Source organism: Perca fluviatilis, chromosome 12 (genome assembly GCF_010015445.1).
Source record: "Perca fluviatilis chromosome 12, GENO_Pfluv_1.0, whole genome shotgun sequence".
In the NCBI taxonomy this organism is placed as follows: Eukaryota; Metazoa; Chordata; class Actinopteri; order Perciformes; family Percidae; genus Perca; species Perca fluviatilis.
In genome coordinates this window covers 37,404,392-37,416,886 of record NC_053123.1, presented here as the reverse complement: position 1 = coordinate 37,416,886, position 12,495 = coordinate 37,404,392, and the positions used below count along the sequence as shown (strand labels likewise).

General features: G+C 42.3%; 1 pseudogene; it reads right to left on the bottom strand.

The window, feature by feature from the left end:
- Positions 1–5,169: 5,169 nt before the first annotated feature.
- On the bottom strand, positions 5,170–9,311 carry LOC120570176 (annotated as a pseudogene).
- Positions 9,312–12,495: the final 3,184 nt, after the last annotated feature.

The window sequence follows — 12,495 nt, the reverse complement described above, 5'->3', positions numbered from 1 at the left end:
CACACAGAGACACATACACACACACACACACACACACACACACACAGACACACACACACACACACACATACACACACACACACATACACACACCAGACACACACACACACACACAGAGACACACACACACACACACACACACACACACACACACACACACACACTTTATTCACACACTTTATTTTACATATGTTTATTGTTGTATTTTCTTGTTTCATGCTACTGTATACAACACTGAACTACTCTTACTAACGTGATGTTTTGCCCAATTAATATTTTCTGTTTTACTGCAACATTAGATTATTATTATTAACATTAGATTGTTTTTTGCGGCGCACTTTTCAACCCCTTTCAGCAGATGACTTTCTCTCTAGAACATTGTAAATGTAGATATAAACCTATGAAAGATAAAGAGCTTTAGATTTAGAACAATAGTGTGTACATGATATATCCAAAAAGTTACTATTATGAAAAAAGTGTTCTCAAAATGAAGTGTTCTTCATTTTGAGATGTGTTTATGGTATTTTGAATGCAGTGTTTCATTTTGAAGGAGATGTCAGGAATTTAGAATTTTGTGTGTGCAGTTTTAGGAATTGTGTGTAGAGTTTTGAAAAAAGGAGACATAGTTTTGAAAACGTGTGTAAGCAGTTGTAAAAAACTGTAATAAACCAACAAAAACTGCAAAAAGTAAACAGTTTCAATACTTTCTGAAGCCAAGTATATTGTATTCTTACCCAGCTTAGATGCTAACTCTCTGATTTCCTTCATCTTCTGCAGAACTGAGTCCATAATTTCAGTCGAATTAGCAGAAAGCACCCAAACCAGAACATGGACTTTGTCATCTGGAGACAGACGAGGGTTGTACCCTACATCAGGGGTTTTCAAATTGGGTGAATGTGAGCCCCCCCTTAGAGTAGGTAAGGACAGCCGAGCCCCCCCTCCCCAAAACCCCGTCTGCCTGCCCTAACCCACACACTCCTCTGCAGTAAATGCCATCTTTTGTGTGTTTGATGAGTTTCAATGACAGTACATATTTTTTTTATATTGTATTTGAAGACATATTATATATTATATATTATTTTATTTTTTAGAAGTGTATTCATAAACAATTCTTTGCAACAGCAAATCATTTCTAACTTCATATAGGCCTAACTGAGGCTACTTTTAAAATCATGATCACAAAAATCAGTGGGCCTATCCACAAGTCAACAAAACATGCTTATCATGTGTTATGATGTGGGGGGTCTGGGGGTCCACCCCCCCGAACATTTTGAGTATTAAACACTTCATTTCATACATTCTGGTGTATTTGTATGCACTTATTTCTACCTTTTTCTGAATCAATGTGCTGGAAATATCTTTATGTAAAGTGAAACATATTACAATCCAAATATGAAAACATAATGGAATATATTGCAGCAAGGCTCTCAGGCTTTCTGTATTACTTTATTAGGGCCCGAGCGCCGACAGCGGCGAAGGCCCTATTGAAACTGAAGGAATTATTGTTTCTTCTATTATTATTTTCCCGTCAAATGAATTGGCTTTTTGAGGGGCTTAATATATTCAAAAACTCACCAAATTTGGCGGTCGCATCAAGTCTGGTGAAAATTTACGTATTTTAAGGGTTTCGGGAATAGGCGCACAAAAATGGCTCGCTAGCGCCCCCTAGAAAGTTAAGAAAATTGAGCCCCTCCAGTGCGTTTAACGTAGACTCACGAAACTTGGTCCACATATGTAGCATGTCAAGATGTACAAAAAAACTTCATTAGAGCCATACCCTAAACCCAACAGGAAGTCCGCCATTTCTTGTTAACAGTGAAGTATGGATTTGATTTGCTGGGTTCCTGCAATTTATAGATATATGTATGTAAAAAGTTATATAATAGTACTCGCAATACTTTTTCAGCATAGTACTTGTTTTACTTTGTTGACCATTTTTACCAACGGTTCCTTTATGGGTCTTCAAATGTCCTTTGTGCTTTGTCACTTGAGATTTTTACAATGTCTGGCATGTTGCCAATAACCTGTAAATATGTGGATTTAGATAATATGTAAATAGTTATATAGTAATGCTTTTTTTGCACTACTTTTTCACCATAGCACTTATTTGAAATTTTTTACGAAAGGGTCCTTTTTGTGTCTTCAAACGTTCTTTGTGCTTTGTTGCATGTAGCAGATAACCTGTACATACATAATTGTAAATATGTGTATTTAGATATGTTAATAGCTGTAAATATTTTGTTACCTTTTTATACACTACTTTTCCACCTTACCACTTGTTTTGACTTTTTTTACACACAAAGAAGAGAAAACTGCAATTGATTGTGTTTATGCTTCTGTTACTCTGTGTCAGAAATACTGACAGTGATTCTGGATATGAGAGAGGATAGCTCTTAATGTAACCTTTCAATAGAGCCCTGAATGATGACTGTAATGTCAAATGTTCATGGGTAGCAGTCTTTTTAGTCTAGGTATGTGACCATCATTACCAAGGGTCCTTTTTAGAGTCACTAAAATGTCCGTTTTCGTGAACGCCTAGACATACTGTATATCCATACAAAAACGGGTGTAGAATATTCATTTTATGAGATATTGATATGAAATTCCAACTGGGACTGTGTAAGACTTCATGCTATAGCCCCATTGTGTTTTCAGGCTAATAGGTCCCAGCAGTAGTCATCTACAGCCAAAAATATAACTCAGGCGGACATAAAAAAAATATTTTCCAGTATATTCAAACTTCTATTACTCAAAGCCAATAGCACTTACAGTAATTCTAACTGTTGGAAAAGAAGCCTCAGGGTGTTACCTTTCAAAAGAAACCATAGACATGCATGTAGAACAAATGGTTCAAGAACAGCTTCCAATTTACTATGGGTATGCCTTGGATAGGCGTTTTTGGCTAATTTTACAGGAGTGTTAAGGGGTTAAAGTCATAGCGCCCCCTAGTGGCAACAGGAAGTAGGCCTAAAGGTCAAGGTGCTATACTTTAACGAACTCCTCCTAGAGTTTTCATCAGATGGACTTCAAACTTGGTCTGTACCATCCCAACACCTTAACGATGAAAAGTTATTAAAAGAAAAACTTTTCGTCAGACGGTGTGGGCGTGGCGTGGCGGCCATTTTGAGTGTTTAGCGATGAACAAAGAAGTTGTTGTAACTTGAGTGTACGTTGTCGTATCTGCCCGAAATTTCTCACGATGGACAAGGGTCCAGGCCTGAGGACACCTACAGGCCAAAATTGACTTTTGGTCATAGCGCCCCCTGCTGGTAACATAATATGCGCCTTATATGAAAAACCTCATCCGATTTGCATGAAACTCAGAATGTGTGGTCTACATGTGATAGTGAGCCGCCCCTTATAATATGACCACGCCCACTTACTCAGGCCACGCCCCCTTTCATAACATTTGAACCGTTTAAGGTATACCCTTGTGTGAGGTGTCATTGAACTCAGCACAGACTTCCTTTTTAATTGGTGATGGTTTGACCCGCCCCTTTGCTTTAGCCACGCCCCCTTTTATAACTAATAAATTAGAAAGAAAGCGGAGTAAAGAGTTCTAGCTGCTACAGACATAAATAATAACTGGTCCCAGAACTCAAAGAGATCTGATGGATCAGACGTTGGTCTGTTGGTTTGTTACAGGAAACGGAAAGATGAAACAGGAAGCTGATCCAAACTAACGGTCCATCCCAGTTCTTGCTGGACTTCACTTGTAGTCCTAAACACAGGAACCGTTAACGGTTCAGATATGAGACGACATTCTTCATACAGAATATCATTTGGTTTCATCCTTTAATAAAAACCTGATGCAGAGACTCACAACTTTATTTCTTCTGGACAATATTCAACAAACAGAAACACTCAGTCTGCCGACAGACAGCGAACGCACCGCGGGATCATCACTTCACTGAAATAAATACAAACACAAATCTTTCATATTAGAGAAACCATAAAGAAGCATCCTTTAAACTCCTGCTTTCATTTATTCATCCTGATTTACTCTCCAGACACAAGAAGAACAACTGAGAAACAGACTTTTATTTTGACATCCTTTAAATAAAACAACGTTTGACTCACTGAGTTCATATCTGAGAATAGTTTTTAGTTTCAGATATGAACTCAGAGAGAATAGAGAAAGGGAGAAAACTTTATTAACACACAGAATACACTGAAATAATACATTTAAATAAAAACAGGAGACAGACACACAGACACACACACACACACACACACAGACACACACACATACACACACACACACACACACACACACACACATACACACACAGATGCAGAGAGACACACAGACACACCCACACACACATATACACACACATATACACACACACACCCACACACCCACACACACACACACACACACACACACACACACACACACACACACACCCACACACACACACACACACACACACACACAGAAACCCACACACAGACACACACACACACACAAATTTTTTTTTTTTTTTTTTTTTTTAAAGAATTTTTTTTTTTTTTGGAAGTTTTTTTTTTTTTTTTTTTTGGTTTTTTTTTTTTTTTTGTTTTACCGTTAAGTATAATACTGTCCTAGTATTGGTCTTGTTAACGGTACTGGTAGTATTGGTCTCGTTAACGGTACTAATACTGTCCTAGTATTGGTCTCGTTAACGGTACTGGTACTGGTAGTATTGGTCTCGTTAACGGTACTAATACTGTCCTAGTATTGGTCTCGTTAACGGTACTAATACTGTCCTAGTATTGGTCTCGTTAACGGTACTAATACTGTCGTAGTATTGGTCTCGTTAACGGTACTAGTATTTGGTCTCGTTAACGGTACTAATACTGTCTAGTATTGGTCTTGTTAACGGTACTGGTAGTATTGGTCTCGTTAACGGTACTAATACTGTCTTAGTATTGGTCTCGTTAACGGTACTAATACTGGTAGTATTGGTCTCGTTAACGGTACTAATACTGTCCTAGTATTGGTCTCGTTAATGATACTGGTACTGGTAGTACTGGTCTCGTTAATGATACTGGTACTGGTAGTATTGGTATTCTTCAATGGAGTTTGGTGCAGTTTTACAGAGTTTAACCTTTTGACCCTTGTGTTGACTTCAGGTCACATTGACCTGTTTGATAACGGACGTAGAAGATTTAATTTAATTTAAAACGTTGGAAAAAGCAAAAACTGTTTTATTCAAGGTTGACGGAAGACAACACAAGGGTTTTAAATTGGTTTGATAAACTGAATCTGATTTAAGAGAAACATTTTTTCTGTTTCCTGACGTTTTAATGTTTGAAATCTGAAGAATCTTTGTCTCCGTTATTAATGTTTGTTTCCAACATTATGAACTTGTTTTATTTCCCGTTATCTCTCTGACTTCATTCTCCGTGTGGACGTCTTCAGGGAGGTTCTGTGTCTGGATCAATGAGCTGATTGGTAGACTCTCGGGGGACAAACTAAATATATGTATTCATATATATAATCCTCTGTATGATCCACACATTCAGCAGCTGTTTCTTATTGGCATCACATCGCTCAGAGAAACACAGCAGGCGACAACAACACTACACTCAAATCTATCGTCACATTATCGTAGAAAAACTCTGTCCAGGAAGTCTTTTATTTTGTAGTATAAAACAGGATCTGGCTGTCCATCCTGCGTTCTCCTCAGCAGGGCGGACAGCGAGTTTTCGGCAGTTCTTCTGCAGGATTTTCGGCAGATTTGAGCCAAAGTGATCCCACCCTGGGTATGTTAAAGGTGTTGAGCCTGAGCAGAGAGACAGTCCGCTAACATGGCGGCTGTAAACTGTAAATACTCCTCAGATTCACCTGAGTCCCCGCTCCGTCTTGTCATAGGCTCGACTCTTTGGGCGGGTAGTCCACGTTGGTTACCATGGTGACCACCGTGACGATGTCCTCGGGCGCCGTGACGCTCGTCTGCCGCTGCATCTGCACGACGCGCTCCTCCACGCAGCCGGCCGACAGCCGAGCCTCAGCCTCACCGTCCCAGCATTCCTCCATCGTCTCACAGAGAGCAGCTAGACCCTGAAACACAAACAACACCAGTCAGACACAGAGACACAAACACACACAACACCGGTCAGACACAGAGACACAAACACACACAACACCGGTCAGACACAGAGACACAAACACACACAACACCAGTCAGACACAGAGACACAAACACACACAACACCGGTCAGACACAGAGACACAAACACACACAACACCGGTCAGACACAGAGACACAAACACACACAACACCGGTCAGACACAGAGACACAAACACACACAACACCACCAGACACAGAGACACAAACACACACAACACCCGGTCAGACACAGAGACACAAACACACACAACACACCGGTCAGACACAGAGACACAAACACACACAACACCAGTCAGACACAGAGACACAAACACACACAACACCGGTCAGACACAGAGACACAAACACACACAACACCAGTCAGACACAGAGACACAAACACACACAACACCGGTCAGACACAGAGACACAAACACACACAACACCGGTCAGACACAGAGACACAAACACACACAACACCGGTCAGACACAGAGACACAAACACACACAACACCGGTCAGACACAGAGACACAAACACACACAACACGGGTCAGACACAGAGACAAACACACACAACACCAGTCAGACACAGAGAAACACACACAACACCGGTCAGACAAACACACACAACACCGGTCAGACACAGAGACACAAACACACACAACACCGGTCAGACACAGAGACAAAACCACACAACACCAATCAGACACACACACACTGACCGTTTGTTTCTGAGTGGTGTATTGTGGGTAATGTAGTGTAATGTAGTGTAACTGACCATGTGTTTCTGAGTGGTGTATTGTGGGTAATGTAGTGTAACTGACCGTGTGTTTTGAAGGTGTATGTATTGTGGGTAATGTAGTGTAACTGACCATGTGTTTCTGAGTGGTGTATGTGTGTAATGTAGTGTAATACCGTGTGTTTTCGAGTGGTGTATTGTGGGTAATGTATGTAACTGACCATGTGTTTCTAAGTGGTTTATTGTGGGTAATGTAGTGTAACTGAACCGTGTGTTTCTGAAGTGGTGTATTGTGGGTAATGTAGTGTAACTGACCATGTGTTTTGAGTGTGTATTGTGGGTAATGTAGTGTAACTGACCGTGTGTTTCTGAGTGGTGTATTGTGGGTAATGTAGTGTAACTGACCGTGTGTTTCTGAGTGGTGTATTGTGGGTAATGTATTGTAACTGACCATGTGTTTCTGAGTGGTTTATTGTGGGTAATGTAGTGTAACTGACCGTGTGTTTCTGAGTGGTGTATTGTGGGTAATGTAGTGTAACTGACCGTGTGTTTCTGAGTGGTGTATTGTGGGTAATGTAGTGTAACTGACCGTGTGTTTCTGAGTGGTGTATTGTGGGTAATGTATTGTAACTGACCGTGTGTTTCTGAGTGGTGTATTGTGGGTAATGTAGTGTAACTGACCGTGTGTTTCTGAGTGGTGTATTGTGGGTAATGTAGTGTAACTGACCGTGTGTTTCTTGGGAGTGTATGTTTCTGCCAGCACTCTGAGCGTTGGTCTCAGCTTCTTGTGGACGACGACTTCCTGCATGTCCTCCAGAGACGGATGCTGTCCCCCTCCTCCCCATAGGCAGCATGTACTCATCCAACGGACTGAGACAACAAAACACACACACAGTTTAGAACACAACACCCACAGCACACAAGAACTCGACATATTTTAGGAGGTATCAGCGTTGATTGGTGACGAGGTCAGGGAGTCTGGGTGAGACCTGGACCCTAAACCTGGACATATTTTAGGATATATTAACCTGGGGGAGTCCTAGACATATTTTAGGATATATTAACCTGGGGGAGTCCTAGACATATTTTAGGATATATTAACCTGGGGGAGTCCTAGACATATTTTAGGATATATTAACCTGGGGGAGTCCTAGACAGATTTTAGGATATATTAGCCTGGGGGAGTCTTACCGTCGGCAGCCTTGCAGCGGGAGGCGAGCTCCCACAGCACCAGCCCCACAGCGTACATGTCTATCCTCAGGAAGGAGTCTCTCTGGAAGCTGATGGCCCCCTCCAGGACCTCTGGGGCCCGGAACACCGGCCCACCATGCACACACACACACACACACACACACACACACACACACAGACACCCACACACACACACACACACACACACACACACACACACACACACACAGATTATTACTCATTATTCTGATGCATGGGAGTACTTCCTGGAGGCCTGAAGCAGTAAAACCTTCCAGTATTTTACAGAAGAAGAAAAGAGATCGTCCCTCTGAACTCTGAAGGCTGTGGACGGCTGGGACACCTCTCTAAACCCAAAACCCTGATCTGTCTCTGTGTAATGGAGTTGTCCCTGTGTCTCTACGATGTGAGACATTAGACCATCACAGGGGACTCACCTGTCCGTGTGTCTCTGATGTGAGACATTAGCTACACTGTCTGTGTCTCTCGATGTGAGAATTAGACATACATCCCTGTCGTGTGTTATGTGGACATTAGTAGGCCCTGCCTGTGTGTCTCTAGATGTGAGACATTAGTCAGGGCTCTCCCTGTGTGTCTTACGATGTGAGATTAGACCATCACAGGGGACTCACCTGTCCCTGTGTGTCTCTACGATGTGAGACATTAGACCATCACAGGGGACTCACCTGTCCGGTGTGTGTCTCTATGATGTGAGACATTAGACCATCCAGGGGCTCCTCGTGTTCTAGATGTAGACATTAAATAAGCCTGCCTGTTGTCTTTACATACCAAACGCGTTACGATGTGAGACATTAGACCATCACAGGATCTGTCGTGTGTCTCTAGATGTGAGACATTAGACCATCACAGGGACTCACCTGTCCTGTGTGTCTCTATGATGAGACATTAGACCATCACAGGGGACTCACCTGTCCCTGTGTGTCTCTACGATGTGAGACATTAGACCATCACAGGGGACTCACCTGTCCCTGTGTGTCTCTACGATGTGAGACATTAGACATAAGGGACTACCTGTCTGTGTGTCTCTATGATATGGACATTAACCACAAGACTCATGTGTCTCCGAGATGTTCCCGCCTCGAACCGGAGAGCGAGGCCGAAGTCAGCGATGCAGGCGGTCAGGTTCGACTTCAGCAGCACATTCTTACTCTTAAAGTCCCTGAAAAACACAAAGAGTGAGACATCGTCTGTTACACACAGAGTGAGACATCGTCTGTTAACACGCAGAGTGAGACCTCGTCTGTTAACACGCAGAGTGAGACATCGTCTGTTAACACGCAGAGTGAGACCTCGTCTGTTAACACACAGAGTGAGACCTCGTCTGTTAACACGCAGAGTGAGACCTCGTCTGTTAACACGCAGAGTGAGACATCGTCTGTTAACACGCAGAGTGAGACCTCGTCTGTTAACACGCAGAGTGAGACATCGTCTGTTAACACGCAGAGTGAGACATCGTCTGTTAACACGCAGAGTGAGACCTCGTCTGTTAACACGCAGAGTGAGACCTCGTCTGTTAACACGCAGAGTGAGACCTCGTCTGTTAACACACAGAGTGAGACCTCGTCTGTTAACACACAGAGTGAGACCTCGTCTGTTAACACGCAGAGTGAGACATCGTCTGTTAACACGCAGAGTGAGACATCGTCTGTTAACACAGAGTGAGACCTCGTCTGTTAACACACAGAGTGAGACCTCGTCTGTTACACACAGAGTGAGACATCGTCTGTTAACACAGAGTGAGACCTCGTCTGTTACACGCAGAGTGAGACCTCGTCTGTTAACACACAGAGTGAGACCTCGTCTGTTACACGCAGAGTGAGACCTCGTCTGTTAACACAGAGTGAGACATCGTCTGTTAACACACAGAGTGAGACCTCGTCTGTTAACACACAGAGTGAGACCTCGTCTGTTAACACAGAGTGAGACCTCGTCTGTTAACACACAGAGTGAGACAGCTTCTGTTAACACACAGAGTGAGACCTCGTCTGTTAACACAGAGTGAGACATCGTCTGTTAACACGCAGAGTGAGACCTCGTCTGATAACACGCAGAGTGAGACATCGTCTGTTAACACGCAGAGTGAGACCTCGTCTGTTAACACGCAGAGTGAGACCTCGTCTGTTAACACACAGAGTGAGACGCTTATCAGTTCAATTTTCTAAGCACAAACGGACATTTGGAAAAACAGAAAAATGGGTTCCAATATCCAATTTTTCATTTTTTTCCACCTTGACAAATGAAAAATTGGATCTTTAAACTGTTTTTCCAATTTTCTGTTTTTATCAGAAATTTTGAAAATTACAAAATTGCGTCTGGGCTCCAATTATTCAATACTGCAATGCTATTCTCTCCCTCGTTCCACCTAGTTATGCCCCGCCCAGCACTCGAAACCATCAGTTGTAAGCACCTCTGACCCCAAAGTCTTTCAGTTTTTTTTTTTTTTTTGGTCCATATGCAGTTAATGACCTGCACAGCCTATTCCGCAAAGTAGAGGAAGAGAATAGCATTGCAGTATTGAATAATTTACAGAGGGTAGAGATTTACCCTCTGCCCCGAAAGCTAGCGTTAGCAGCTAACCAGCAGTGTTTGAAGTGTGCAAGTAGGCGGTTTGAGACACAGCCAGAGAAAACGGTACATGATCGGCAATGGCAAAATCATAATGAATCTCCATAGCATGCAAAGAAGCATGTGCATCAGTTGTACATACACAGTGATCTAACCACGAGGTAGTATGTCATGCCTCACTGATGTAAGTATAACTATTATTAAGCAAAAGAACCTTGCTTGACAGTATTAAACCAGTGTTTGTGCAAAAATGCATTAGGTGATCAGAAATGTCAGCATTCATGTCTTCTACAACAAGAATACAGGTACAACAAATGCTAATCTATTGAAGTATTCAGCTCCATTTTGATAACACTCTTGTCTTCCCCACACTCGTTAAGAACCTTTAGGCACGCTTTAACGTTGTAAATAATGTTGGACCTGCTAGCACCTAGCATGCTAGCGCAGGGAGAGAGACATGTGTCAGTCAAATGAAGTGACCTTTTTGTAAGGGTAAATGAATGGGAATTATTTCATCATGACATATTTGTCAAGAACACTGTCAGTGTTTAGCAGGCGTGGTTTCTACAGAAGTGAACACACTCTTTCCCATTCTTGTTGAAACTTGAACAATAACTGATTTTGATCAAACTAGTGTCCCAGCGTTACTTGCTGTAATATTAGTCACTGCATTACAACACGTTGTTATGTTTCAGGTCTCTGTAAGTGGAGTTAAAGGTTAGTTTCTAGGACTGATGGGAACAACTATCTTTTAAATTGCTCCAGTATTCAATTCAACTTTATCGATAGTGTCAAATCCCAACAGGAGTTATTTTGGGACACTTTCCAGATAGAGGAGGTCTAGACAACACAAGTCAATGCACCCAAATATTACAGCTGATGCTTTGACTCTGCTGAACAACAACCAACCAAAGGTTGATCTGATGGATCATCAGGTCTGATACCAGGAAAGACACATGAAGAAAGTTCATGCTGTCATTATGAAATTATTCATTCAAATTCTGGGATAAACGATGCTACGATTAAACTGAATGTACAGACAGTGTATCTGTGTGTGTGTGTGTGTGTGTCTGTGTGTGTGTGTGTGTGTGTGTCTTAAGTTAATATTAGCCATCTTTTTCTCCGTGTACCTGTCTCTCTCTCTACCTGTCTGTCTCCTACTGACTGTGGTGTTTAGCTCTGTGTACCTGTCTCTCTCTCTGTCTGTCTCTTACTGACTGTGGTGTTTAGCTCTGTGTACCTGTCTCTCTCTCTACCTGTCTGTCTCTTACTGACTGTGGTGTTTAGCTCTGTGTACCTGTCTCTCTCTCTGTACCTGTCTGTCTCCTACTGACTGTGGTGTTTAGCTCTGTGTACCTGTCTCTCTCTCTCTACCTGTCTGTCTCCTACTGACTGTGGTGTTTAGCTCTGTGTACCTGTCTCTCTCTCTCTACCTGTCTGTCTCCTACTGACTGTGGTGTTTAGCTCTGTGTACCTGTCTCTCTCTCTACCTGTCTGTCTCTTACTGACTGTGGTGTTTAGCTCTGTGTACCTGTCTCTCTCTATTGTATTTTAATGAAAGGGTTGAGGACATAAGAGCCAACATACTCCTGTCTTCTAGTGACAAAGCAGAGTTTTGTTGTTGCTTTGTCTATCTACACAGGACAAGGCTTTTTCTGAATTTGAACCAATGTCCTTGGCTTCCTTGAGTAAGATTGTAATGGTGGCACGATGTACAACCTGTCCACTGGATCCTCGGCCTTCTTGGGTTGTCAAAGAGCTATGGCTACTTTAGGACCTTATGTTTTATTGATCTTAAAGTCCTCCCTACTCACTGGAGTCTTTCCAGCATGCTACTAAAGAAGCCTAGCTTGGATGCAGA